We start from the raw sequence: 5,615 nt of genomic DNA, 5'->3' as shown, positions 1-5,615 counted from the left end.
ATTTCGAATTTTTGGCTGTCTACTACTAAACCGAAACTTCGAAAAATCATAACTTCCTCATACGAAGTCAGATTTTGACGTTCTTTTCATGAACGTTCTCGGTTTAACACATTCTACAAGTTTCATTTAGATTGTTAAGGCTAAAAATCCTTTTATCGAAAATTCGCTTTTTACGTTGAACAGTGTTTTGCCGGTTTTACCGCGGATTTTCGATTGGTCATAACTTCTTCGTTATAACTCGGATTTCAGTGTTCTTTATGTTTTTGGAAACCTTGTTACAAACTCTACCACTTGGTTCATCCCAATTATGATTATTGATAAATTTATTTTTGACCAAAATTTGACTGGTGTCATACTCACAACTTGGGAAAACTTCATGAAGAATTTATACAACAATTCAGCCCACCATCTAAAGTTGCAAAGTTGAAGAAAAACATTGCTAATTTCGAACAACAAGGTGAAGAATCTTTGTATGAAGCTTAGGGGTGGGGGTACAATGGGTTACTCAAAAATTGCCCACAACATGACCTTAATGTGAAACAAGGGGTCTCGATCTTTTATGATGGGGTGAACGTGACGACTAGACAACTCCTTGATTCTCAAGGACCGTTAACTAAGAAGGCTCCAACAACAATTAAGGAGTTGATTGAAGAGTTCTCCAATCACTCGAGGGAGTATCATAACCCTCGAGAAGACAACACAAGAGGCTATAAGGAGGGAAGTTCAGGTTTTGAAGAGATGGTTGCGGTAATGGAAAAGTTAGAGTCAATGGACCGAAGTATAACTAAGATGGATCAATCCGCATTTGAGAAAGGTGTGTGATAATTGTGGTGGACCGCATTTGACAAAGGAGTGTGACCTTGATGATGACGAAATTTGGAAAGTTCAAGAGTGCTATGCGAGTAGTGATCGATATGATGAGGATTGGAGGAAATTGAATAAGGAATGGCTACCTTATGACGAGTATAAAAAGGTCAAAGAGGAAAATTATAGGAAACAAGGTTGCGGGTTTTACCAAAAGGAGAAACCAGCTCCCGAAAATAAGAATGACTTTGAAGCTATGCTTAGCCGATTCACAGTTGCATCGGAAAAGAGACACGATGACACAGATGCCACCCTTCGAAATCAGAAAGCATCAATCCGAAATATTTAGTAACAAATTGGTCAACTCTCAAGGTAATTCAACAAGCGATTACTGGGATCTCTTCTGAGCAACACGAAACAGAATCTGAAGGCTCATGTCAAGGCCCTTATAACCAGGAGCGATAAAATTATCACCCCTTAGTTCCTTTATCTACTGATAAATCTAATGAAGTGCAGAAAACGGGAAAAGAAAACCAAAGTGCATCCACTAAGTAGCAGCCACGACATGGCCAATTGCTGAGAAGAAACGTGAGATTCCAGGAAAATCCTATCAACCGTAGTTGCCATTCCCGAGTTGAGCAAAGTTGGATAAACAAGAAGAAGAATATAAGAAGTTCCTGGAGCACCTTAAATCCCTTTAAATCAACATTCATTTTATTGAAGAATTGGCTCAAATGCCAAAATGAAACGTTTTTGAAAGATTTGCTCACGAATCGAAAGAAGATGGAAGAGGCTTCCAATGTGGCGCTAAATGAAAATTGCTCAGCCTCCATGCTCAAAAAGCTTCCTCGGAATATGGGGGATCCGGGAAGTTTGACACTTCCGTTCCAATTCGGGAAGTTAGCTACAAGTCACGTCCTTGCCGATTCGGGAGCTAGCGTGAATCTTATGCCCTACTCTTTCTTTAATAGATTGAATCTTTCAGAACCGAGGCAAATACGCATGGAAATTCACCTTGCCAACAAGACGTTGACTTTTCCAATAGGTATATATGAGGATTTATTAGTTAAAGTTGGCTAGTTTGTTTTCCTGCAAATTTTTTTGTTTTAGATATGGAAGAAGACAACCAAGTTTCGATCATTCTTGGACGGCATTTCCTAAGCACCGCACGGGCCTTGGTGGATATTAGAGATTCGAAGCTTACTCTTCATTTAAGAGAAAACACCATTACCTTTGGGGTTGATAGGGCAATGAAGCATTCAAAGATAAGCGATGACTCAGTTTTCTTGGTGGACATGGTCGATACATTATTGGAAAAAGAACTGGAAGGGTGGAAAGAGAACGAATCAGAGGGGTTCATGACTTTAAAAGAAAGTGACTTTGATGCTAAACATGACCTAGAAAAACTGGAAAGACTTATGGAGGAAAGCAAATTTGAAGAAGTTCAACAATGTTCTGAAGACACGCCACAACGTGGAAAATTTTCCACGACATGGCCAACTGGAAACTCTTGATTAGATGTGAAGGTGGAAAATACCATGGTGTGGCAAAGTGGCCATGTCGTGGTGACCGAATAGAGCTCGAAAATAGAATTGAAAACCTTTCCCTACCATCTGGAGTATGTATTTCTAGAAGAGAACAAGCAAAAGCTTGTTATCATAGCAACTGATTTAAATCCAAAGGACAAATAGAGTTTGGTGGGGGTTTTGAAAAAATGAAAAAACGTTATTGCTTGGAATATCACCGATATCAAAGGAATTAGTCCCTAGTATTGCTCATATAAGATTAATCTGGAAGAATGGGACAAACCAATAGTGCAACCTCAAAGACGATTAAATCCTAATATGCAAGAGGTGGTAAAAAGGAAATAGTGAAATTAATGGACGCGAGAATCATATATTCCATTTCGAAAAGTCCATGGGTTAGTCCAATTCATGTGGTGCCAAAGAAAGGAGTAATGAGTGTGGTGGTGAATGAGAAAGACGAAATCATCCCGACTCGAACGGTAACCAGTTGGCGAGTGTGTATTGATTATCGCAAGAGGAATGATGCCACTTGCGAAGACCAATTTCCTATTCCATTTATTGATCAAATGCTTGCGTGTTTATCTGGTCACCTTTATTACTGTTTTCTAGATGGCTTTTCGGGATATTTCTAGATTCCGATAGATCCATGAGACCAAGAAAATGCAACATTTACCTGTCCTAATGGAACATTTGCTTATAGAAGAATGTCATTTGGATTGTGCAACACACCAACCCCATTTCAGAGATGCATGACTGCCATTTTTCACGATTTGGTGGAAAAGTTCATGGAAGTTTTCACGGATGATTTTCTAGTCTTCGGTTCCTCTTTTGATGATTGTTTGACCAACCTTTATTTGATGCTTTCCAGGTGTGAAAATACCAATTTGGTTTTGAATTGGGAGAAGTGCCACTTTATGGTCAAGGAGGGAATTGTGCTAGGTCGCAAAGTTTATAAGGAGGGGATTGAGGTTGATCCTGCAAAGATCGACACCATTACAAAATTACCACCCCAATAAATGTGAAAGGGGTACGAAGCTTTTTAGGTCACGCGGGATTTTACCGCAGATTCATTAAAGATTTTTAAAAAATAACGAGACCTTTGACCCTATTACTTTTTAAAGACATGAACTTTAATTTTTCTAGTGATTGTGTAGAAGCGTTTGAAACATTGAAAGAGAAATTGACTAACGCTCCCATAATTGTGTCCCCAAATTGGAAGCTCCCTTTTGAACTCATGTGTGACGTGAGTGATTTTGCTGTTGGAGCGGTTTTAGGACAAAGGGTTGAAAAACACTTTCAACCAATTTATTATGCAAGCAAAACACTTAACCCAACCCAAGAAAAAAAAATTTACCACCATTATGCTCTTATGTATTTGTCCCTATTTAATTTTGTCCAAGACAATTGTTTTTACCACCATTATGCTCTTAAGTATTTGTTCAGTAAGCAGGATGCAAAGCCTAGGCTGATTCGATGGGTGCTCTTATTACAAGAAATTGACATCGAGATCAGGGACAAAAAGAGTATAGAGAATGTGGCTGCTCATCATCTCTTGCGTTTGGAAAATCCAAATTTTGAAGAATTGAAAGAAGGCGAGATCAGTGATAACTTCCCTAAAGGATACTTGATGGTTATAGCAAGTGAAGAACCTTGGTATGCATACATAGTAATTACTTGGCAAGAAGATAACATCCAAAGGGATTATCTCATCAACAAAAGAAGAAGCTCTTCTCAATTATCAAATATTGTTTCTAGGATGAGTCGTACTTATTCAAAAGTTGACCTGATTGAACCATAAGGCGATGTGTGTTTGGAAGAGAGGCAAATGACATTCTGAAACATTGTCATAGTGGGCCAACTGGAGGACATCATGGGACTCAATGCACAACCAAAAATGTTTTTTACGCATGATTCTATTGGCCATCAATTTCTAAGGATGCTACTACGTTTGTGAAGTAGTGCGATTCGTGCCAAAGATCGGGAAATATTTCATCTCGCAATGAGATGCCTCAAAATAGCATTAAAGTTTGTGAAGTCTTCAATATATGGGGTATCGAATTCATGGGTATGTTTCCGGCATCTTGAGGTAACAAGTATATTTTAGTTGTGGTTGATTTCATGTCGAAGTGTGCAGAAGTGAAAGCTTTGCTCACTAATGACGCACGTGTAGTCATTAAATTTCTTAAAAGATTGTTTTCTCGTTTTGGTATGCCAAGAGCTTTAATAAGTGATCATGGTACCCACTTTTGCAATGATCAACTTGAAAATGTGCTATAAAACACGGTGTACACCATAGGTTTGCAACACCTTATTACCCTCAAAACAGTGGGCAAATCGAAGTCACTAATCGGGCCTTAAAATGAATTTTAGAAAGATCGGTTGGAACCAATAGAAAAGAGTGATCCGAAAAACTCGATGGCGCATTGTGGGCATTTCAGACCAATTTCAAATCACCCATTGGTACTACGCCTTATAGGCTAGTTTTTGGGGGAAAGTTTGTCATTTACTGGTCAAAATTTAACACAAGGCTTATTGGGCTTTGAGGAGTTGTAACTTTAAGATAGCAGAATTGTGTTCTAATCGTTTGATACAACTTAGGGCTTTGGATGAGATGAGAAACGAATCATACACCAACTCACTGATTTATAAGGACAAAACAAAGAGGTAGCATGATTATAGGCTAAGAGGGAACAAATATTTAAAATCGGGTCAAAAAGTCTTACTTTTCAATTCACGAATGAAGCTTTTTCTTAGGAAATTAAAGATAAGGTGGTATGGGCCCTTTATAGTGAAAGAAGTATTCCCACATGGAGCCATTGAGCTAATTAAAGATGAGGAAACGACCTTCAAAGTAAATCAGCATCGAGTCAAGCACTATGAGGAAGGGATGCCAAAGGAGGAAAATGAATGTGAGAATGAGATCTTGGGGATGGCCAATGCAACGTAGAGTGGGAAGGAGTCCAGCTCACGACTCCACAAAAAGAAGCACTTACGGAAGGCAACCCGCGGTTTGCGTTTGCGTTTGCGTTTTCATTTCCTTTTACTTTTTGTTTTAATTTTCGTGTTAGTTTGTTATTTTTAGTTTTTTTAAGTTGGGATTTTTCTCTCTTTTATCATCATCTTCTGATTATTTCTGTGAGGGCAAGCAACACATAAGTGTGGGGTGTGAGATTTTAAGAAAAAAAATATATTTAGAAAATTTTTCAAATTACCCAGTGGCCACGACATAGAGGAGCTATTCCTACGCCCTAGGCCTAAGGAAAATCAAGTAATTTCAAACAACAA

The 5,615-nt window shown here is 38.5% G+C and overlaps 1 non-coding gene across 1 annotated transcript; it reads right to left on the bottom strand.

Annotated features, from left to right (window-relative positions):
• Nucleotides 1-420: 420 nt before the first annotated feature.
• On the bottom strand, nucleotides 421-530 carry LOC145117908 (small nucleolar RNA R71). The gene has a single exon (XR_013712901.1). It is a non-coding gene; the product is annotated as a small nucleolar RNA R71 (small nucleolar RNA).
• Nucleotides 531-5,615: the final 5,085 nt, after the last annotated feature.

This window comes from Lactuca virosa, chromosome 5 (genome assembly GCF_052849685.1).
Source record: "Lactuca virosa cultivar CGN04683 chromosome 5, Lactuca_virosa_CGN04683_v6, whole genome shotgun sequence".
Taxonomy (NCBI): domain Eukaryota; kingdom Viridiplantae; phylum Streptophyta; class Magnoliopsida; order Asterales; family Asteraceae; genus Lactuca; species Lactuca virosa.
This window is presented reverse-complemented; position numbering and strand designations above follow the sequence as displayed.